Source organism: Aethalodelphis obliquidens, unplaced genomic scaffold (assembly GCF_003676395.1).
Source record: "Aethalodelphis obliquidens isolate GAN/ISIS:26980383/991018 unplaced genomic scaffold, ASM367639v1 scaffold23, whole genome shotgun sequence".
NCBI lineage: Eukaryota > Metazoa > Chordata > Mammalia > Artiodactyla > Delphinidae > Aethalodelphis > Aethalodelphis obliquidens.
Window position 1 is genome coordinate 26,145,033 of NW_020837967.1, and position 24,716 is coordinate 26,169,748.

The window sequence follows — 24,716 nt, forward strand, 5'->3', positions numbered from 1 at the left end:
GCTCCCAAGAGTTTGGTTGTAGAATCTTAATCATAAGATCTGTGGGATGATTCCAAGAGGCAGTTTCACAAGGCCCCAAATGCAGAGTATGAAAGGGGAAGAATTTCAGGAGTTGATCATTCCAATCTATTGCTCAAGGAGTCTCTAAAAGAAAAGAGGAAGACTCTTGGCAGAAGGCTGTCACAATGCCAGGGGACTGCCGAGGACAGAGTCTCTCTTCTTATCACTGAGATGTGAAATGGTTGCTGAAGATTTCATAGTTAAGTAGCTAAAATGAATTGCAGAGTTCCCTCAGTGGAGTGAGAGAATGAACAGGAACAGGGTGAAGAGGGGAAAGTACATGTGAAGAAGAACCATGGTGAGTAGAAGTGGGATTCTTCTGGGATGCATTACCTGGGGTAGAGAGAGACTGTGGATAGAATAAAAAATAATATGTCTCCATCAGTACCCATCCTGAGAAAAGCAAGCGTTAAGTTGCTTCACACAAAACTGCTGCTTTGAGGACGAGAGCAGGGGTGGGTTTGGAAATGAAGCTACTCAGTGTTTGCTGACCACCCAGCAGGGCAAGGGTTGTAGGAAGCACTCGCTGAAAATGTACAGGTGTCTGAGACTCCTCACGTGCAGCAGTCCACTAGCTTAGGTCAGCAACACTCTGTGTTAGAAGAAATCAAGTTGCTCAGCCTCCTTCATATCTGTCCTTTCTCACACTTCCCAAGTGTCCTCAGGGTTTCATCTGTGATGAAAGATAATAGTGTCCATGATCCCATCTCACACACACACACACACACACACACACACACACACACACACACACCCCACGGTGTTTTTGAAAAGCAGATGCGATCATGAACATAAAGCAACCAGCACATGGTAGGACCTCGACATGGATTAGACTGTAAGCCCACAGGGACTGCTTTGGTTATTTACTGTTGACTCTCCAATGCCTAGCACCGTGCCTGGCAAATAGTGAGCGTTCAACATACATAGGTGGGATGGAGGAGTAAAGGAACGACTCTTCACACCACCATCACGGCTCAGGTCCTTAACCTTCTTGTAGGTCTTCTTGGCTCCAATGTCACCTCTAATTTAGTCTCCAAAATGCCCCCAGAGTTTTCTAAAACACAAATCTGGTAACATCATTTCCTGCCTAGTTTTGAAGAGGCTCGCCATCCCGCCACAGATAAAACCCCTCTCCTCAGCATGGCTTAGAAAGACTTTCATCTCTGGCCCACGTTTGCTTCTCTTTTCAGAAAATCCCTTCAGAGCTTGGGGCTCCTTGACACAAGATAATTCTTCCTCCTCAAGGTACATTGATTAGGAGGTGAATTTTGCGGCCGAAAACACAAACCTACTCGCATTGGCTTAAATAGTCTTTTTTCTCTCACATAGCAAGGAATCTAGAAGTGGGCAGAGCTCGCTGAGCTCTCGGTTTGTAACGGACTCAGGTTTCTTCTTAGCTTCCACTCGCCATTGAGAAACTGCAACCACCTACAGTAGAGTGAGTGGGACTCAGAACGGGGACCACCCGTGTCAACTGCTGGCTTAAAAAAAAATGAGAATTTGGGAACAAAGACTGGATGTGGAAATGCTCAACCAAGCATGGCTTAGTTGTTGGTTCTAGAAAACTTCGCCCAAGGAAGTAACTAACCAATGTTGCTTCAGGAGATTTCTGCCTGTCAGTGTATCTGAGGCCACAGTCTGCTCACTTGGGCAAACAGGTCACTTTCAGCAACAGTTTTCTTATCAAGACTCTCTGCTGAGACTGTCAAGGGGGCGTGCTCCCCTCCTGCAACGCGTTCTAATCAACTGAATGTTGCTATATTAACAGGTTGCCTGGTGATATTTGGGGGATTTCAATACCTTCCTTAGCTTGTGCTTTCTGTCCTCTATTCAGAGATAACATATTTTTATCCCAGGTTCAAAGAAATGGGGAAGGGTAAAGGGTAGAAAGCACATGCCAACAAAATCTTACCTTTTATTAACAACTTGGATTGTTGAAAAGTGAGGGCTGCAGGACCACACTCTGCTGTTAGGAAGACCAAACTGGTTTCCTTTGTCCCGTAAAATGACCCTCAGAGTGGGATGTGTCCTCCTAAGTCAGGCTCCTATCTTCTTATCCTGGTATTCTCTCAGTGCCTAATGCCCTCAAGTCCCTTGAGGGACCTGCCCTCAAGGATGTGTTCAGAAAAAGATGGTTGGATGACATAGAAAATTTGCATGGAGTGAAATACCTCCAATGTGGAGCTCTTTAGACTGGAATTGTCAAAAATAACTACTGACCGCGCCCCCCCCCCCCCCAGTACCTGCAGCAACTATAAAAATATATATCCTAAGCTAGGCCTCCCTGGGATGGCCTCTGTGCATTTATAAGGCTACGATAGTGAGAGAACCAGCTCCGAGGAATCTGGATCCTCGAGAGCTTCGAATTCTCAGTGGTGGCTTAGGGAGACCCCGTGTTTAAAAAGAAACCTTTTGCCAATTTCAAATCTAGCATGTGCTTAGCGCAGAAATTTACACATTGTTCAATGAGAACTCTCCCTCCCCAGCGTCCATAAGCCTGTCCACCACACTTCCCACCAGAGAGTACTGTAGGTAATACTCCATTTATATCCTTTCAGAGTTTTCAATGCATTCAGAAACATGTGTACATACAAACCAAACTAAAAAATAATTTATGTTATATAAATCTTATCACATAAAATTTCCCGCAAGTTCGTTTCTTTCTATTATTTTTTAGAGAAGCTTCCATGCCAGCACGTGCAGTTCAGCTAATTCCCTTTAGTCACTGCAGTTTCTACTGCATGAAGGCATCTAACGTGCATAACTCAGTCTGCCCCCTGAGCTGCCATTTTCCCCTCCTCCCCATTTTTTCCCTTTCCTTCTTTTCCTTTGGCTGTTACAAACAATTCTATAGTAAACTTCTTTGTACCCAAGTTTCTTTTCTAACAATTTTCCTTCTTTCAAGGTTTGTCAATGTGACGGGTAAAATGTGCGATCTCCTTGTTTCTTTCACTTGCATTTCCTTCCTATGAATGAGGTGGAGCATATTTTAGTCTGTTGGCCATTTATGCTTCTTCTGTGAACTGTTTAGATCTGTGCCGTCCAACATGATAGCCACGAGTCAAGTGTGGCTATCGAACACTTGAAATGTGCTAGCCTGAACAGAGATGTGCTATTGGCACAAAATACGCACGAGAGTTCAAAGAGTTAGTCTACGGGTATAAAATACTGCATTCATATTTTTATATTGATAACATGTTAAAATAATATTATACACATGCTGCTTTCGATAATTTTCATATGGCTACTGAAAAATTTTAAATTACGTATGTAGCTCACATGATATTCCTGCTGGACAGGAGATGGTTTCGATTTTTCGTTTAGGTGGGTTATTATCTTTTTCTTAGTGATTTATAGGAGCTCTTGATATATTGTTAGTACCTATCCGTTGACCACTGTATTTGCAGCAGATGTTTCTTCTCAGTCTGTAACTTAATTTTTAACTTGAATTATGGAGTTTCTTGCCATACAAAAATTGTTCTTAAGAATCTGTCCATTGTTTCCTTTATCGCCTCCAGGTTTTGTGTCTTGCTAAGGAAATATTTCACCATGTCCAGATTACAAAAATAACTTCCTGTATTTCTGTAAAGTCATTTCTTTCTTTAATGGTTGCCTCTTTCAGGCATCTGGAATAATTTTTTTTGTTCGATGTGAGATAGCAAGTTTTAAAACTTTTTATTAAATCATAGGATAGAGAATTGCACCCCTTCCTTTCCTCACTGATGTAAATGAATTGCTTCCTTCCATGTAATTCAATATTTCTGTAACAGGTGAAACATTTTGAACTCTTTCTTCCATCTCACTAATATATTTGATTATTCCTGCACCAGAATCTCACTATTTTAAATACCAACATTTTAGAGATTGCTTCTATATTTAGGAGACTAAGCTTTTTCAAGAATTCATTCATGGGCATGTTCTTTCCCAACAAACTTCAGAATCAGCTTGCCAACGTCGACATAAAGTCCTGTTCGAATTTTGATTCAGATTGTGTTGAGTGTATAGACTACTTTAGGAGAGAACTTACACCTTTACAATATTAAATACATGTAAGCAGGAACAAGATACATCTCTCCATTTATTCATGTCTTTCAAAAAGTGCATCAGGGGGCTTCCCTGCTGGCGCAGTGGTTGAGAGTCCGCCTGCCGATGCGGGGGACACAGGTTCGTGCCCCGGTCCGGGAAGATCCCACATGCCGCGGAGCGTCTGGGCCCATGAGCCATGGCCTCTGAGCCTGCGCGTCCGCAGCTTGTGCTCCGCAACGGGAGGGGCCGCAACAGTGAGAGGCCCGCGTACCGCAAAAAAAAAAAAAAAAAAAGTCCATCAGTAGAGTTTTACACCTTCCTTAATATATGCCTTGCTCATTATGTTTCAGGCTTTTTGTTAATTATTTTATTGTTCCTGTTGCCGTCGTGAATCAATGTCGCTATTTTTTCTCTGCATTTCATAATTTTGTTGATTTTGTATCCAACAACTTAACCTTCTTTGGATCTGTTAGTTTTTCACTTAATTCTCTTTGCTTTTCTAAATACACGATTATCTGATATACAGTACTAGGGCTGGCTGATCCTACTAGCTCAAGAGGGTCAATTGTTAAGTTTTCAGGAATCTGGTGGGGTGATTGGTAAATACAGTCATTAATAAAAAGTAAATTATATAAGTCTACGGTTAAGCAGATCATATTAAAAACAAAGATGATAAACGCGCAAACTCATCATGCCCGAATTACTTCGCTTCCCTACGCTCTTCCCCCGCCCCCTTTCCTGTGCCCGGGGAAGAGGTGGACACGGGGTCGAGGGGCAGGTGAAGAAGGGGGCGGAGTCAGGGTTGGGCCTGGGCCCTAACCCACCGCGTGGGGCGTAGGGCCCCGACCCCAGAAGGCCGGCCGGCTCTGGTAGGTGCTCCGCGGAAGCCGTGCTTTCTGGCCTTCGTCTCCTCGGCCTCAGGGCCCCGCGCCATCTGTGAACCGCTCCCCTTCGGGCTCACAGCCGGCTCGTCCGCGCATGGGAGCGGCTGCTCGGGGGCCTCCTTGGGGGCCGGGGAGTGCTCTGGTCCTCTGGCCCCCAGCACCGCTGCTCCTGCAGGCGGAAGGCAGCGGCTCGTCCCTCGGGGGTCTCCTGGCTCGGGCCACCCCAGGCTGCGGGCCCTCCTCCTTCCCCGTTCCCACAGTCCGCGCAGCGTCTTCCGAAGCCCCCAGGCTTCGGCCAGCGCGCCTGGGCCTGCGCCAGCCAACACCTGGGGAAGAGCTCCGGGGAACGCCCGCCGGGGGGCGCTCCTCCGCAGCCCGGCTGCCTGCCCCTGGGGTCCCCGGCAGCAGCAGAAGACCTAGTCTCTTCTGGGAGCTTCGCCGGGGCCCTGGAGAGATGGATACCTGAACTGGGACCTCAGAGCCCTGTGGCTGCAGCTTCCCTTTGTTCCTGGCACCGCGCAACTGCCCTGAAGCTTCTGCACTGCGTCCCCTAGGGTCCCCCTTGGGGTGTGGGCGAAGCCCGGCACGTTGGCCCGCATCATCTCGGTGAAGGCTTCCATATCCAAGTTCCCTTCCGATGGCCCCGAGGGGCGCAGGTCCTCAGGACCCGGAGCACCAGGAAAAGATGCCCTCCTCCAAGCCGCCTGGGGTCAAGGGCACAAGGGCTCGGAGCGCTGCCCTGGCGATCCCTCCATCCAGCCCCGCGCTCTCCCCTCTTTTGCTCGGTTGGGCGCCACCAGCGACTTGTCCCTCGGTGCAGGTCTCACCCGCCTCTTATCTATGTGCTGAAGGTTTTTTTTTTTAATATCTTAAAAACTTTTTTAGTTAAAAAATGTTTATTTTATATTGGAGTGTAGTTGATTAACAATGTTGTGTTAGTTTCGGGTGTTCTGCAAAGCGATTCAGTTATACATATACATACATCTATTCCTTTTCAGGTTCTTTTCCCTTATAGGTAATTACAGAATACTGAGTAGAGTTCCCTGTGCTTTACAGGAGGTCCTTGTCGATTATCTATTTTATATATAGTAGTGTTAAATGTTACTCCCAACCTCCTAATTTTTTCTAATGTTTCTGTACGATGGGAATTCTTTGTAAGTGTGTGCTACTGCGGACCTCTTCCAACCTCACGTTCAGTGAGTTCACATCGGTAGCTTGAAAGGAACCACGACGAGAGTATTGACAGCGTGAAAATCAACAAACACTACAAATCAGTTCTTCACTAATCGTTTTGTTAATTGTCCAGCCTTAACAAAGTCATGGAGAAAATGTTAATAATGGAGATTAAATTTTAAAATGTGTTACATCTGTTATCATTACATTGTGAATAGTACCAAAAAATTGGGGAAATACTCTTGCAGTATTTAAAAACTATTTTTCAGTTTCATCAAGAAGCTCACATTGTGGGCCAACAAGTGTAGTTAGGACAAGCTGTCTTACTTTTTTTTTTAAATTTTTATTTTACATTGGAGTATAGTTGATTTATAACGTCGTGTTAGTTTCAGGTGTACAGCAGAGTGATTCAGTTATACATACATCTATTCTTTTTCAACTTCTTTTCCCATTTAGGTTATTACAGAATATTAGGCAGAATTCCCTGTGCTATACAGTAGGTCCTTGTTGGTTATCTCATCTATTTTAAATATAGTAGAGTGTATATGTCAATCCCAGACTCCCAATTTATCCCTCCCAAGTTGTCTTACCCATTGATGTAAACAAAAACATCTATAGGAACTACACTCAGAGAACCTTCTCACACATATCACCACACTCCTGATGTTAAAGAACGTAAATAATGAACGTCTCTCTTCCTTTCAAAAATTACATCTCATTCATTTTTTTGCACCTACTGCAGGGTACAATGTGGAATAACAGAGGTGTTACTTGGCATTGTTGATTTGATCCTTATATCAAGATTTCTATTTTCTCATTGAGAATGATGTTTACTCTGGTTTCTGGTAGATACTAGTTAGAATTCTGGAATTTCATTTGAATACTTTCCTACACACTAATAGGAAACTTCTGCAGCCTGTTCTTAGTAAAATTTCCTGTTTGAAAAAAATTCTTCCATTTCTACGAACCTCTATTTTCTTTCCAAAATTTTATGGCCATATGGATTCCAGAGCCCTTGCAGCATTCGGCACAATCCCACCGTTAAACACAACACCTCTTTATGGCTCCTGCAAAAACTCGCTTAGGCTCATTGTTTCTACCTCCCAGCCTGCTGTGTCTCTTCTGCCCACCGCGTTCGTGCTTTTGTCTTCACCCCAAACCCTGCGCCACTGAAACCACTCTTGCCAAAGTCACAGAGGCTCCACTTTGCCAACTCCAAGGGCAACCCTCTGTCCTCCTCTCAGCAGTATTATTATTGTGCCGTTGACCACCTCTCCTTGAATCCCTGTCTCTTCTTGGCATCTGGGCACCATGCTCTTCTGGTCTTATTCCCACCTCATTACCCACTTTTCCGTTTTCTTTGCTTACTCCTCTTCCTCGACCCGGGGCTCAGTCCTCGGCCCTCTTCTCCATCTACTTCCATGGCTTTGAGAGCAAAATGTTTGCTGGTGATTTACCACATTGAGATCTTCGGTGAGCTCCTGTCCAGAGTCTTCAAATACTTACTCTTATATCCGTGTGGATATTTCATCAGCATTTCGACCTTAACAAAGCCCAGACCGTACACTCCATCCTCAGCCCCCTCCCCTCATCCACTCCATTGTAACCATTCCTTTCTCAATGAGTGGTATTATTAGTTGTTCATACCACAACCTAAGACTTCGCAACACAACCTTCAGTAAGTACTGTGTTCTTTTCTTTTTAATATACACCCCCAATCCAGCCACTGCTCACCATCCCTTCACGTTCAGTCCAGACCCTGCTCCCATCTCTTCTCTGGGTGCTACGTAGCCTCTGAGTTGTCTCTGCTTTCTTTCTTCCTTTGTCCACAGCAGCCACAGAGTGAATATATATTGGGGCTGTACCTGACATAAGGCATTCCATTAGTTAATGTTTTGCTATTTATGTATACTGCAAAATGATCACCACACTGTCTAATTAACATCCATCACCACACATAGCTACAATTTTTTCTTCTTGTGATGAAACTTTCAAGATCTATTCCTTTAGCAACTTAATATATCTATATTTCATGTCATTCCTTGTGCAAAAAAAAAAAGAAACAATCTTCTGTGGCATCCTGTTATACTTAGGAAAAACAATTCCAGACTCTCTGGTGGCGTGCTGAGTCTCCCATCTGTCCCTCCAGTCTCATACTGCATCCCCTCTGCCCTACTCATCATGCTTTCTCTGCACTAGGTGTCCTGAAGCAGAATGAGCTTTTTCCTGCGTCCGGGCTTTAAACTTGCCTGGAGTCCTCTTCCTACAGAGTTGTCGTGTGTCTGGCTCCTTCTCAGCATTCTAGCCTCTCCTCAGAAAGGTTTCTCCCAAGTGCCCGATCCAGATCACGACTGTCCATCACCCTTGGCTTATTTCCTCATCCCCACTGAGCAGTATCTGAAATTACAGTATTTATTTAACATGTTTATTGCCTGACTTTTTCCATTGGAATATAAGCTCCATAAAATTAGGGTCCTCGTTTGCCTCACGCCCTGGTATATTCCCAGATCCTAGAACAGTGCCTTATATACAGGAGGACTCAATCCATGTGTGTTGAATGAAGGAAGGAATAAGGAAGTAAATGACTCCTTTGATTACAAATAACTCAGCTGAAATATGCTTAAGTAAATAAAAGAATATAGAGGTTCAAGTACTTGAAAAGTCCAAAGGTAAATGTAGCTGCAGGCTCACCTGGATCCAGGAGTTCAAATGCTGTCATAGGTCCTCCTCTCTCCAGCTATTGGCCATGTATTCCTCCATGTTAGACTGCGGTCCCTTCATGGCCTCAAGGCGCCGGCACCGTCTCCACGTTTCCCTCTTCTAGTTGACAAGCGGCAGCATCTCCACGTTTCCCTCTTCTAGTTGACAACCACAGGAGAAAACAGTGATTTTCTCCTCCTAACAGAGTCACAGAGTTCTCGTTCTGAGTCCCACTGGATCTGACTGCACCACGTGCCCTTCCCTGAACCAAAACCCATGGCCGAGAAACGTGCTGCTCTAGTTGAGGGCTTGGCGATGGCAACCCGTGGGCCAAATCCAGCCTGCATTGTTTTTGTAAATAAAGTTTTGTTGGAAAACACCACACAATCCAATATATTTCGTCTATAGCAGTTTTTGTGCCACAGTGGCAGAGCTGAGTATTTGAACAGAGATCATTTGGCCCCTAAAGGCTGAAATACTTTCATCTGGCGCCCACGATGGAAAACGTGTGCCACTCTTTCTTCAAATTGGCCAGAGTGCCACTGACCCAACCGCAACCCCCGGAAGGACGAGGTTATGAGCTGTGTGTCTCCGTTATCCACTGCTGTGTATTAAGCCACCACCACGCTCTGTGGCTTAAAACAGTGATTTATTATTCCTCATGATTTGTGGGTTGGTTCATTTCAGTTTTTATTTGAGTTTTAGTTTTTACATATATCTTTCCTCTTTCGTTCTTGATCAGACTTTCAAAAAGCTTTGCTACTTTTTGGTCTTTTTAGAGAAACAGCTTTTGGTTTTATTGTTCATAAGTACTTTAAAAAACTCTTACGTCAAACAAAAGCTGAAATTAGTGAGTTTCTATAATTATTTGAGTTAAATGTTTAGTTAATATATTTTCCATATTCTGGATTTTCTAATAATGAATTACGGCTATAAATTTCCCTCTGACTATTCATTTAACAACATCCATAGGTTTTTATATCCAGGATTCTTGTTTTTATTTGTCTATCAGTAGTCTATAGTTCCATTTGCTTTCTACCCTCCCAAAAGTCCTCTTATTTTCTGCTCTTCAGATGGCTACCATGTCCCTTCTACTGTGCTGATTTGGATTTTTCTTTCCGTGGTGCCCAGCCTCCGAGATAAGCCCCCAGTGATCTCCTTCTCCTCGTATTCACATCCCTTCCAACTCCTCCCTACTTTGTATCAAAGTTAGTCTGCGTGATGGAAAGGTGCTCGACATCACTAACGATTAGAGAAATGCAAATCAAAACTACAATGAGGTATCACCTCACACCGGTCAGAATGGGCATCATCAGAAAATCTACAAACAGCAAATGCTGGAGAGGGTGTGGAGAAAAGGGAACTCTCCTGCACTGTTGGTGGGAATGTAAATTGATACAGCCACTATGGAGAACAGCATGGAGGTTCCTTAAAAAACTAAAAACAGAACTACCATATGACCCAGCAATCCCACTACTGGGCATATACCCTGAGAAAACCATAATTCAAAAAGACACATGCACCCCAATGTTCACTGCAGCACTATTTACAATAGCCAGGTCATGGAAGCAACCTAAGTGTTCATCGACAGATGAATGGATAAAGAAGATGTGGCACATATATACAATGGAATATTACTCAGCCATGAAAAGGAATGAAACTGGGTCATTTGTAGAGACGTGGATGGACCTAGAGACTGTCATACAGAGTGAAGTATGTCAGAAAGAGAAAAACAAATATCATATATTAACGCATGTATGTGGAATCTAGAAAAATTGTACCAAGGAACCGGTTTGCAAGACAGAAACAGAGACACAGATGTAGAGAACAAACGTATGGACACCAGGGGGGGAAAGCAGGGGCGTGGGGAGTGGTGGTGGTGGGATGAACTGGGAGACTGGGATTGACGTGTATACACACTAATATGTATAAAATAGATTAACTAATGAGAACCTGCTGCAGAGCACAGGGAACTCTGCTTCACTTTGCTGTGCAGTAGAAACTAACACAACATTTTAAAACAACTACGCCCACTTTAAAAAAAAGTTAGTCTGTGTGACTAATAGAAGCTGGACTTCTGAGGCTAGGTCAGGAAAGACACGCTGGCTTCCGCCTTGCCCTCCGTCTCTGGGGTCACTCGAGCCGAGGGAAGCCAGGTGCCACGTCAGGAGATCACTCAATCAGCGCTGTGCAGAGGCCCCATGGTAAGAAGCTGAGGCCTCCTGCCAACAGCCACGGGAGGGAGCTCGGCAACAAACCCCAGGTCCGTACCGCCTTCAGATGGCTGCAGCCCAACCCCCGGCCCACCCAACATCTTGATTACAGCCTCGTGAGAGACCCTCGGCTGGAAACTCCCAGGTAAAATGCTCCCTAATCCCCACCAGACTATGGGACACCAAAAAAATGTTTGTTGCTTTAAGCCCCCAAGTTTGCTCCACAACCGTAAATAACATAATTTTGAAATACATTTCATCTCATAGATAGATTTTGGAAAGGAGCAAAAGAAAATGCATGTGTTCCATCTGTCTTGAGCCATAATCCCACTTTCTCTTTCACTTAAAATATTCCCTAGCTATTTGGACAAAACATGTATGTTCATAAATAGAAAAAGGTTGAGAGAAATAGAGGTCCATAAAGGGAAAATATCAATATTAGAATTGCACAAAATATTTTAACCCCTGTAAGTTTGTACATGGTTTGTATCAGAGCAAATAAACATCCAGCATATGAACATAAACGTAATGGGAAAGAACATCTAAGCAAACACGTTGCTTGGCAACTAAAGAAAAAGAAACAAAACCTCAGCTTCAAGCAGACACCGTGCCATCATCCGATCCTGGATTCAATTGTGGTGAACAGTTGAGGGTTTAGAGGGAAGAACACAACCAGGTGTGTTTTCTTCTGTTTTATCTAGATTAAGTTTTTCTTATGTTTAGTATTTTGAACTGGAACTTGCACTCAAACTCCTCTTCCTAAGTTGTTCTAAAACTTTGTTCTTAGAATTCCTCCTTCACTCCTTCCTGGTGACCCCCATAACCACCCCCGCTCCCCTCCCTCAGGGCCCCCCAACTCGCCAACACACACACACGTTTCTCCCAGCCCAAAGATATTTTATGTATATATCTGAGTTCAGATGTTTGGGAGGAGCCCTCTGCTTCTCCTTGTTTCTAGATAGACTTAACAAAAATCAATTCCAGGTGCTTTCCACGTCTCTCTTTAAAACGTGTCTACATGGGCCTCTCTTCAGATGGAAACTGTTTCTTTGAAAATGCTTGAAAAAATTACATTCTAAGAAAGGAGATTAAAGTTGTTTGTACTGCCATATTTTTAGCAGACTTTGGTTACATTATTTCCTGTGTGATGGTAGTTTCACAAATGTATAATGTTGCAAAACAGAGCATCACAGAACTGCGTGTAACTGTTTCCTGTTTCTTCTGAGTGAAAGATTTACTCCAGTTGAAAATTTATGACCTGTGTGCTAAAAAGGGCCGTATAACTGCATAACTCAGGAATTAGAACAACACATTCCAGAATACTGGAATTTTAACACATTCTGCTAAATTAGTAGAATTCTCACAGTGCTATAAGCACAACCTTTGCAGCCAGACACTTTGGATGAGTTCGAATCCTGGATGTATGTATCAGCTGTCGGACATTTGGTGTGGTGCTTAATCTCTCTCTGCACCAGTTTCCTCCTCTGTAAAAAGCAAATGATAACATGTACCTTGCAGAATAATTTGAGGGTTAAATGTGGTAACATATTATAAAATATATACTACAATTTAAGTGCTCAATAATGTTGATTTTGTACATACACACGACATACCATGATAAAGTTTTCTAGCTATAATAATTCTAACAGGCTTATACTCTTCCTATTCTAAATTACTATTTAGGTTATAAAATGTGTCTAAACTGCCAAACAAAACAAAACTGTAAAGCAGTAACTTTTAAACTCCCACATGCTTCAAAACTATTTTAATGATGTCCTTTCAATTTTAATTTACATCATAAGTCACGTAAATGGAGTGAGGGCAGGATAGGGTTAGGACAGTCCTCAGGGAATGGATGGGAAGTAGAAATACTGTATCAAGATAAGCCACCTGTAATTTATTAATCACACGCAGACACACACACAGACACACGTTGGACACACTGGCAGTGCATGTGTCTCAAATACTACCTAAATTTCTTAAAACATGGTGCTAATGAAACCAAGATTTGCAGGTCACTTAATTTCTAGAAGAATAAAAGCTCCTAGGGTAGCTGGAAAGAGAACTCAAGGAAAGGGTAGATGGGGTAACCCAAGCCAGTACCACAGCTGGATAAACAGGGCAAATGGCTGCTCAATTAACGTGAGTCAGTGGCACCATACTCCCGTATCGAGGGTAGAACGTATAATTTCTAAATGTCTAAAGCCTGTGTCCGTGACCTCAGTAACACCAAGAGATGAAATGTGAGAATAAAAATTGTTCTGGTTTTCTAGGTAAAGATAATATTTTTAAAACTACAAACTGAAGATCACTTTTGGGGATAGCATCTTTTGTTTGTATGATCATTTTTATCTCAGGCTGATTTGCTAAAATATGGGTGAACAAGACCAATTATCGGGATTGAATTGAAATATCTTGATTGAATCGTGAGTGCACTATGGTGTTGAGTATGTGGTTTCTTGCCTTACAATTCCCATCATGATTTTTAGCTAAATTTACTTAAAATTGTTTCTAACGACCTCCCCAGAACTTTACATCAGGAACTTACAGCTTTACTTGCTTGAGGCCTCTGTTCTCCGTGAGATTAGTGTGGGGAAGAGACTGAAGGTAGGTCTACTCACTGAGGAGCTGGGAAGTGGGAGGGGGTCTACATGAACTCTGAAGATGTCTCCCTCCATTCAGTCATTTATCAAGTATCTGCGGGGCACCTACAGTGTGCTGGGTCCTGAGCTGAACAAAATTGCTGTGACTCTGCCCTCACTGAACTTATATTCTAGTAGGAAGATGGTAAACAAACAAGTAAAACATGCCTAATTCCAAGTTGGCGTAAGTCTCACAAAATGAATAGGGTGCTGAGTGGGAGAGTAGCCAAGATCGACTTCAGACAAGGGAGTAAGGGAAGGCGTTTCTGAGGAAGTGGCCTTCTCAGTGGAGAGCCACAGGAAAAGAAGGAGTCAGACATTTGATACAGGTAGGAGATCACTTCACAAAGAGAGAAAGAAGATATTCCATGAAGGTGTCCAGCTAGAAGAGGGAGGAGTTTGCCATACTAGTGTTAGTCTGTACAATATTGGGGAGACTGGAATATAATGATCTAGGTGAGGAGTTGTGAGCAATGAGATTGGGGAAATAGGGTTTCGACTGTGCAGTAAAAAATGTGAATTTTGTATCAGGTGTGATGGAAGCTATTGATTTAAGTAGGGAAGTAATGATCCAATTTATATTCTCATATGGTCACAGGGGTTGATGTGTAGAGAAAAGATGAAGGTGGGCAAGAGTGGGAAGCAGAGAAATCAAATAAACATCTATTTCAATAGTTTGGCACAAAGGTGATAACAGCCTGAAACAGAGTGGTGACAGTGGAGACAGAAGAACCAATAGTTCTCGAGAGGTTGAATGTGGGAGCGAGGAAAGGGAAGAATAAAACATTACTCCCAGGTTTCCTATAGGACATAATTAGGCAGCTGGAGGCGCCGTTTGCTAAGATGGGGGAGGAAATCGAGTTCAGTTCTGGAGAAGATGAAGAGCCAGTGCTTCTGCGGATTTTGTGAGCTCCCCTGCTGGGTCTGCGTGGATGTGCAGATTTCCTTTGAAGGATCTGGACTGGCTAGGCAGTTCTGCGTCCTGCCATCTCCTGTAAGTAGATTTGCCTCTTGAACCTTGTGCTCACTCTTTGAGCAGAGCCTTTTTTCCCCTCCAGTTCCTTTACTGCCTTATTCCAACTACGTCTGTTTCGGGTCTCTCTGAAACCTCCGCTCTCTAAACCTCTGGTTTTTGGCTCCGTTCATCCATCTTCTCCTGGCCATGCTTTGGCTCCTGTTGGGTCAGCAGGTCAATAGCGTGAGCCACTTTCTCAGGAGCCTTCTCAGTCTCCCATGTTCTTCTTCCTTCAGATTGTACAATCATTCACTCAACTAATTTTTGTAGAGTGCTCTACCTTACTGGGGAAGTCAAGGGTCATTCCATTGTTACAGTTAGGAGGCCACCTCCAAAAAACTGACAGATGCTTCCAGGCACTCTCCCCTTCCGTCAGGATAGTCTCCACTGGATCAACAAGGGTGATGCTGAGGTTCACGGGGCTGGGAAGACGTGGAGAGGTGGCCTAAGTTAAGCTGTTCATCCAGGAAGTGAGGCCTTTGGAAGCGGTTCTGCGAGAGCTCACTGAGCCATGGATTGATCAAACCTTGATTTGGATGTGGTCCTCAAAAGATACCCAGTTACACCTTTTACCTTGGCCTTTTCTGGATCCCTTTTCTCTTTTTCTTCAGGTGTTTTATTTTTGTTTGTTTGTTTGTTTTTGTTTTTTAAGATTGGATAAGTTCTACTGATTTGTGTTCAAATTCACAGACCCTTTCTTCTGCTTCTTCATTGGCTGTGAAGCCCATCCAGGAAGTTTTTTTCGTTCCAGATATTACACTTGTCAGCTCTAGAGTTTCATTTTGGTTCTTCTTGCCTTCTCCTCCTCTTTAAAGTATAGTTTCCATTTCTTTTCTGAGATTTTCCATCTGCTCACCCCTTATGGCCATCTTATCGTTTATTTTTTGGAACTTATTTATAACATCTGCTTTAAAAAAATTCATATCTGCTAATTCCAACATCTTAGTCATTCAGAATATATTTCGACTGACTGATTTTTCTCTTAACTATGGATTACATTCCCCTGTTTCTTCACATGTATAGTAATTTCTTTATGGTATACAGGACATTGTAGATGGCGCATTGTAGACACTACGGAATCTCTGATGTTCCTTGAAGAGTGTTGATTTGTGGCATAGCAGGCAGTTAAAGTACTGAGTGACCTGCTCTCACTTGTGGAGTCTTGGTTTAACGTGTATTGAGGGCAGGTCTGTTTTGGTTTCTCTCTTACTCCTGGGGTGAACCCTGCAGTCCTGGGACATAATGTTTACTGTAAGGGAGGGCCCTTTTATGGTTTCAGAATAACTCTGAGGTGTTTACCGAACCCCTCTAACTTGGTAGGTTTCAAAACTCTAAACTTTGTTTGCTTTGTGGTGGGAACAGCTAGAATCTCTCCTCATCTCTTTGTCTTGTGCCTTTTGTTTTCTGCTAGATGTTTTGCAGTCCACCCAACAGATGCACAGTTTGAGTCAGTAGAGGGTTTGAGAGGAGTTTATATTCCGACTCTGCGGCTCCCTCTGTTCCAGGATTTCCACCCTCAGTACCCACCACTCCACTGCCCCATTCTCCGTCTTCTACCCCTCAGTCCAGTAAGTCTCGGCTTTCTTCCTGACTCCCAGCCACCCCACACTGCCTGACACTTTCAACCAGTTTCTCCCCAGTACCTTCAAATCATTAAAAAAAAAAGTTCAGAGTTTATAATTGTTATATCAAAAGTAAGGCAAGTACAATACAAGCTACTCCACTCTTACCAACGCTAAAACCTGCAGGTAGCAGCTTTATTGGTGAGTACTGGCAGATGTGTTTGGTGGATGCAGTGTGGTATCTGTCGGGAAGCTATTCACAGCACCTGGCTTCATTGTCTCATTCATCCTCATATCACCTCAAAGTAGGGAGAAAAGAGGAATTAATCGCTCTTTCCATTGTACAAAAGCGAAAACCTGTAATAAAGAGAATGGGAGAAAGTGCTTATGATCAGGGTATTTTAGCCAATGGGCTGAGAGTGGGCCCTACACCTTCATTTTTATTTTGTTCCTGTTGGACAAGGTTCAACTCTGTAAAGATATGAAAGCTAAAAAGATGGATAGAAATGTGCATGTCCTCAGTTACAGCAAAACTTCATTATTTCAGACTCTATATTTTGATGATTTAAAGTACAAATGTGACTCAGTTTTGCTTTATCTACTAAAGAAAGTTTCACAACTGAAAAACAATTAGAAATATTAAAAGAATATAGCAAAGCCGTTAGTTTTAAAAGTAATGTGCAAAAAATCAATACTTTCCTAAACTCAAAAAAGAAAATGAAAATATCAAGTAAGAGAGAGAGCATTCACTCAGTCACAACCACAAACCAAAAACCTTAAGCACCTACGAATAAACTTCCGGAGGAGGTATTCAAGGAATACTGAATACTTTTATGCTTCAGCACAAGGAACATTTTGAAATATTTGTACTATCTAAATTAATAATAGATATCCCAGCCAATTGGAGGAGAGGGAGGCGGCCAGAAGACTTGATCGATTAGGCCACAGATTATTAAGAGGGTCAAGGAGTAGCCAGGGCAATTTTGGAAAAGAAGAGAAAAGATGAACAGTATTTCTTTATAATACATTTTAATATATGGCGTAATAAATATAAAATGTGTTATGATATATAATACAGTGGTTAAAACAATGTGGCAACATAAAAAATACACTGGTTAAAACTGTGGTAATTAAAATAGATATGGCAATGGAAAAGAACAGAGAGGCCGGTATACATAAATCTTAGTATGTAATAAAAGTGTTTCAAGTCAGTGCTACATTGTATTTGGACAAATGGAAAGCCATTATACAGAACTGGGTTTATACTTTATTCTTTTTTTTTTTTTTAAGAAGATGTTGGGGGTAGGAGTTTATTAATTAATTTTTGCTGTGTTGGGTCTTCAATTCTGTGCGAGGGCTTTCTCTAGTTGTGGCGAGCGGGGGCCACTCTTCATCGCGGTGCGCGGGCCTCTCACTATCGTGGCCTCTCTTGTTGCGGAGCACAGGCTCCAGACGCGCAGGCTCAGTAGTTGTGGCGCATGGGCCTAGTCGCTCCGCGGCATGTGGGATCCTCCCAGACCAGGGCTCGAACCCATGTCCCCTGCATTAGCAGGCAGATTCTCAACCACTGCGCCACCAGGGAAGCCCTATTTTATTCTTTACACCAAAATAAATTCCAGCTCTATAGAAAATGTAAATGCTAAAAATAGAACCACGAGGTATTACAAGAAAACATGGGTCAAAACATTTATAATTATGGAAGCCTTCCAATGGAGGAGAAAAGCATGTAAACTTTTCTTCTGTTAGGTAGAAAAATAAGATCAGAACTATGAGTTTCTCTTTTTGGAATGGAAATCAACTTTTAATCAAAAAAATAGTTAAGGGAAAGTCTCAAGGTGGGTGGAAGGATTTTACTTTTCTTTTCTCAGAAATGACTCTGAGCTAACTCCTGACACTCAGAGGGAAAACGCTGAGAATCCTACCAGGGCTGTTATAAATTCACAAACCTCATCCTTGTCGTATTAACATTCTGCCCTACTGAACAAAAAGGAACACTAGGGATAATGTTCAGTTTCAAGGGATTCACACTTTAAAAACTATGAAATAGACCTTCAAGAACAATTATTCTATACTTCTGAAGATGTGGAATTGAACACTGAAACTATTTATGGCATGTAGGTGAAAGTTCTAATTAGATTCAGTTTTACTTATTTTTATCTTTTATTAAGAACTCAAAAGTAAATCCCCACAGAGCTGAGATTGTTTAGTAACCAGGCATCAAGGGTCTATTCTATTAATGAGGCACTAGAAGTTTAAGTCGAATAAGAAAAGCATTCACGGTTCCCGGGACAGAACAACACTGTGTGTGAGGACAAGTACTTCTTTGCTGATTGAATGTGGACCCAGACCACGTCAGTTTCAACAACTGAAAGATACAAAAGCGTGTTCTTGTTCACCAGGTCAGGGGACCGAGGGAACCCCAAGTCAAATGCCACTTACTTCCTCTTGTCCTGTAAGGACTTATTATCCGAGCTATTTTTGGTCTGTGGAACTCTTCCAATCACCTCTATTCTGTGTAATACAATCAGTGCACCAAGGCCAACACCAAGGCAGAGCACAATGGCTGCTAGTGTGCTGAGCTTCTAGGCTCTGGTTGGGGAATCAAAATTTCACTTGGGTCCTGACTTGAAAAATCATGTTCTAAACGTATCCCTAAATGGCCAAGGGTGATTCACCCCCATTGGTAGAAATAGAAACCTCACTGGAGCAATGGGAGATGGATTAAACAGCTTCTGTGAAATAAGTAACAAAATAAACAAATTAGAGCTCCAATAAGTCTGTAAATCTGAGTCTTCAAACATCATTAACTATAAAGCACAAGTTTTCACGTCCACTCTTCCCGTTAGCACACGTATTGCAGAAGTTCTTTACTGAGCTACACGCTGATCCGCCAGTTTTTCTTATTATGGTCAAACAAGAAGAAAGACAGATACTTTTTTTATCTAGCTGGAGATACTTTTCATTCTTTTGCTGGTGACAGTCAAATGAATATGAAATAAGCCAGGTAAAATGCAGAACACTTGTATTTTTAACCTCTCTTTCCAAGGCAGTTTCTCTCCGTTGAGTTAAAACACTTTTTAACCTTTTTGGCCAGTTGAAATCAAAACCTGAGAGGCCCTAAAGCACTGCCTCGCTTCTGGTTTGGGCTGTGCTGTGTGACGAGCTATTTTTACCGTCGGCCTGGAGCCATCTGGTTTCTCTGCGAAGGTTCACGATGGTGTTTTTTCAGTGCAGCTGGTCACATGTGCTCCTTTCCCAAGTCAAGGCTGATGACCTGGAGAGGAATGTGTGCAGACGCTCCGGCATCTTTGACGTCATCGTACCCTCTGCCGTTAGCTGATACTCTGCCATCAAGGCTGAGCACTGGGCTTGGTGGCCACCAGCACTTCAACTCCCTTTTGCACGTTCGTCCTGAGGTTTGTAGGTGGAGCCTGGGACAGGGGGTCACGAACCGTCTGGTGAATCGATGGGCATTTACCTTCATGGTGGGACAGGGCACACCCTGCCACGTTTCCTGCCTTGCTGATGGGAGCAGTGTGCCAGGTGAATGTTAAGGAACAAGTGCCTTGTCACTGTAAAAATATGCCGTGGACAGAAATTAGAAAAATGCCTTCCAAGGCAGACTTATGGGAAAGAGGAAGTCGTCTCACGCTGCTCCGTCGGCCTCGGCGGGGTGCGCTCACTCCTCCTGGGCAGTAAGCTCTCCGCACTAATGATCTGGACTTCTTTTGTTGGTCTTTTTCTTTTAAAAAGTTGCAGCTGAAGTGTGGCTTGTCACCATTTGGAGAAGTGTAAGTTTCTTTCCCTTTTCAACACCTTTCAATTCAATGACTATTTATAAGGGGCCTGGGGGACCTCCTCCATCCCTGCACCTCTGACCTCTCATGTTTCCAGATGACAGCAGAGATAAGAGCAGCCACCCTTCTCTGCAAGATGAAAAGTGTTCTTTTTATTCTGCCACGATGATTTAGGTGCTAGGGTCTTTTGGTGACAGTACCTACTAGAAGTACAGAAAAATCCCAATAATTAATGTGGGACTATACAAATAAAAATAAGAGGCTTTCATCAACCCAAGAACATTCCCCTGCATCGTCACATACCCCAGAGTCTTTGGTGTTCAGCTCACAGCCAGGCAGCACTGGGTTTGGACGAGCCTCCGAGACTCAGAATCAAGGTAGGCACTGTGTCCTACCTAGTCTTCGTCGCTACACAGTGGAGTTTTTCCCTTTAAGGGTACAGACTGTCCCTCATCCCCTAGATACACTCTCTTACTAACGCTTCTACTACGTATTCAATTACTCCTTTCAACTCCCAGCCAGTGGTGTTGACCCTGACCATGGGGCAAACCCCGACCTCAACCTACACTGTGTTAAGAACGCTGGCCGTGGAGCGGATCGCAGCTCCATCACTTAGGAGCCGAGGACAAGCCACGTAACCTCTCGGTGCTGCAGTTTCCTCATCCGTAAGAAGGAATAAGAATAATAATACCTACTTCATAGGGTTATGATGATGGTTGAATTAATCCTGGGGTCTACAAGCCAGTGGATGCCTGTGAACTTGAATGCGGAAATTAGTTACATCTGGACTCGTTAGTTTTTCAAAGTTATGGTATCATTAAACGTGTCACTGGATCTTATTATTTAATGTGTTAAGAAAAAAGAAGTACTTTGATTATCATATAACTTTTCATTGTTTGGGCAGCCATCTCAGTATGTTTTGTTTCTCTTGTGTCCCATCCCTGATAGGCTCCACTAGACGGCCAAGAAAAAGTAAAGTCTCCTTGAATTAACAAACATGCCAAGTACTTACAGTCATTCTGAACATAATAACCATGACATAGGTGTTCAGTGTTATTACTATTATCTCATTTAATTCTCACAGTAACTACTAAGAGGTAAATATGGCTATTATCATCCCACTGGAAGGTATGCTTATGAGGGCAGGGATTGTTTTTCTGTGTTGTTCATTGTGTATCCCCAGAACCTAACACGGGCGTGGCACACAGTAGACATTCGATAGATATTGGCTTAATGAATGTCCAGATCCCAGTTTTGCAGATGAGGACACCAGGGCGTTGAGAGGTGAAATAACACGTCCGTGGTCAACCAGCACCTACGTCATCAAGCCCCACCCATGTGGCTCCAGGGCTGGAGACTGAACTTCCTCACCTGCCGTTTCCCGGCCATTTCATAACTCTTCAAGCGGCAGTCTTTCCCCAGCATAGGGCTTGTATTTGGGAAAAGCTGTGCCTAGTTTTGCCTGAGACTTCTTAGCGGAAGCAGAAGGAGATGCTCATGCAGAACTGGGGGACCCAAGTTTCACCTGGTCCTCACGTGATAAGATGGCAAAAGTAAAGTCCCGTTAACAGGTGAGTGTTCATGGCTTTTCCCCTTTTACACCTGCTAAAGGGAATTTTGTCTTTCTCAGCTTAGTTGCTGGGCTTTTATGGTGCTGGATTTGGGTTTAGAGAAAATGGAGAAGTGACAGCAGGGATGTACTCCAGCAAGGATGGAGTTTCACCCACGGGAGAGGATGGTGAGTAGGCATCAAAGGGGAGAGACTGCGTCAAGGAGAGACAAGAGCCAGCAGGCCTGGGTGCCAGGGAGAGCTGAGAGTGACAGAGAGAGGTTTGGGGACTGCCTGCTGTGTTTGTGGAGAATGGAGGTCAGAGGTGGGCGTGGGAGGACTTTTCGAAGTTTTGTTGCACAAAACTCCTTGCCTCCCCCTCTCCCTACTCTTGAGTCACGAGCATTTCCTTTAGACACATAGTAAAAACGTTAACGTCTAGGCCTCTGAGCTAAGGGTTAGCTCAATACTACTTCAGGACAGGGACTACATACACTCCAACTTTCATGTGGTCAGTCAACACAAGGCTCCACTGGCTTTCTCCTGCTCTACTTCTCCTTGTCAGGGTCAATGCTGCTAGGTTGTCCCAGGTCCCGGAGCACAGGACTCCTTACATGAGTTGGAAGATTGGCTCCTTCCTTGGCTGTGCGATTCATTTCATCATGTGGCCCAGAAGTGGCCCAAAATGTATCCTGTGTTTCTCTAAATTTTTCAGAAAAGCAGGGTTTTTTTAATCTTCCAGGAGTATCTGCAAAGCTAAACACACATATCTATGAAAACAAGTAATGGCTTGCAAACATAGTGCAGTCTAAATAAATTCTTTAAAAAAATTCTATAAAGAAAATGTAATCCGAAGGGTTAAGAATGACAGTTGAGGGTTTTGACTTTGACATGAGGCAGACGTGTTTAATCCCCAGCTCTGCCAATTATTAATCATCTAAATTTGGGCAATTGGGAATTGCCTGGTGGTCCAGTGGTTAGGACGCCACGGTTTCACTGCCAAGGGCATGGGTTCAATCCCTGGTCAGGGAACTAAGATCTCACAAGTTGCATATGGTGTGACCAAAAAAAAAGGGGGCAATTAACATAATCACACTAACCTCACTTTTCTCATCTGTAAAATAGAGATAATAATATATATCCCATGGTGTTTACTGTGAGGACTGAATGCCAGAATCCAGGTAAGATATTTAACAGGTGTTCACTATTACTCTTACTTAACAGGGAGCAATTTAGATGTACACAGAAATAGCATGAAAAGGTCTTTCTCATTTGGTGTCTATTTACAGATCTGTAATTAACCTCTTTCTGGTTTTCCAAAACAGACTGCCCCAAAGATATATTCTGGTCTCTCTCTTTTGCAGGATAGAAAACTGCTTACATATGTGAAATGCCAGCTCTTCTTTCTGGCTTCTAGCAGCATCATTAAGGTTTGAAACCTTCCAGATCCAAGTTCGGGTGAGGCATAGATCTGGGACTGGTGAGCTTCCTGGGTGCCCTGTGGGAAGGAAGCTTCTTGATCAGAGTGTTTCACAATGGGCTCTGGGCCCTGAGGGGATCCCAGGGCAGGCCTCTTCCTCCCAGGATGCTGAGCTCAGGGAGAGCCCTGTTTTCCCAAGATCACTTCCGGTTACAGTGAGGGGGGAAGCTGCTTCACGGGCCTTTCCCAGGGTCTTCATTTGCAACAAACCACTGTAACACACACACACACACACACCAAAAGACACATGAGAAGTTGAACATGTGGAAATAGATGATTTGAAAAGAAATGAATAGAAATGAAATAATCATTTTAAATTACTGAAAAAAATACAACTATACATCAACAACTGTGAAACAAAGATTTGGCACTCACCCTGAGTATTAAGAGCATGTAAGGCAAAGAGGGTATGAAAAGAATATGCAGTCATTTCAGCATGCCCAGCTCCACTATCCTTAGGTATTTGGTCACTTCAATAGTCTATTTTTTGAAGTAGGCTGATTGTAAGGGTCCTCTTTCTCACTAGTATTGCAAAAAATAAAAAATAATTTCAATGATTTTACTTTGAAACAGTCTTTTTTCCCCTACCAGATTAATTTTCCTTAAATACCATTTTCCTCACAAGCTAAAAAGCTTTAGCAATTCCTGCTGGCTTTCAGACCTGATCCAACTTTCTCAGCCTGGAAATCTAGGTCATCCCATCGTTGTCCGACCCTTCCCTACAGAAATCTTCCATCCCAGCTGGTATCCTCATTCTTCTGCAAACATATATCGCTCGTTGCTGCTTCAAACAGTTTAACCATGCTGGACCCCAAAGGAAGTCCCTCCTCCAAGGCATTTCTCTCCCTCAACTCATTTCTTTTCCTTCAATTCATGTTCATCTCTCAGATTTTTCCCCTCCAGAGATACTGACTGATTCCTTTACATGGAGAAGTCCCAGGTGTGACTGAAAGAAGTAAACAAATGATCCCCACAGTGCCTTAAGCAGAGCAGTTTCCCTTCTGGAGGCAGCGAAGGGCACCAGAAGGTTCATTTGTAGGGATAAATGTGTATTTTTATGAATGGAGTTTTCAATATTTAAATACCCCCTCTGAATTTATGTCCTTATTTACTTCAGTGTAGCCAAACATAACTCAAAATTCAGCTAATTTAAGACACAGTCTCATTCTGAATAAATAAATGAAGCAAGCAAATCTTTTTCAAGGAGAAAATGTCTTTGAAAGGGATTTCTAAAGCTTCATTACATTACATGGAGAAGTTGGTTCTCTAGTGAATAAATAGAAGTCATAGCCTGCTTCTTGCAGTACAATTTTCGCAGAAAAACAAACACACACTGCCTACTGATGGTGTTTATCTGGATCTGGGCAGGTAAAACACCGTTCCGTGTCCCAGCGCACAGAGATGGAGTACTGTGTATCTGAGAGCACTTCCGGGAGAACAGCCCTACGGCTTTTCATCAGAGAATCCCAGCCTGCTCTGGTGAGCCATGCAATGTTTTTATGTGGGGAAGAAGGAACCAGGAATCCAGGGAGACCTTGTGGTCTGTGAGGTCCCAGGCACAGTGCTTTGAGGTGTTTTCCCACCTAAAGGTCATGTGAGGTCCCAGGCACAGTGC

General features: G+C 43.2%; 1 protein-coding gene and 1 long non-coding RNA gene across 3 annotated transcripts in view; both read left to right on the forward strand.

The window, feature by feature from the left end:
- Positions 1-99: 99 nt before the first annotated feature.
- Positions 100-24,433, forward strand: LOC113628422 (uncharacterized). Of its 2 annotated transcripts, XR_003436066.1 has the most exons (3): positions 100-358; positions 21,318-21,643; positions 22,986-24,433. It is a non-coding gene; the product is annotated as an uncharacterized LOC113628422 (long non-coding RNA). The 2 variants fall into 2 exon arrangements; XR_003436067.1 differs by lacking the exons at positions 21,318-21,643; positions 22,986-24,433 and adding an exon at positions 1,251-2,586.
- A 36-nt stretch (positions 24,434-24,469) lies between these two features.
- The window catches only part of MPP7 (MAGUK p55 scaffold protein 7), a 265,180-nt gene continuing 264,933 nt past the window's right edge, over positions 24,470-24,716 (forward strand). The window contains exon 1 of the mRNA XM_027122039.1: positions 24,470-24,580. The gene's annotated coding sequence lies outside the window, so the exon portion shown is untranslated. The remainder of the gene's footprint in view (positions 24,581-24,716) is intronic.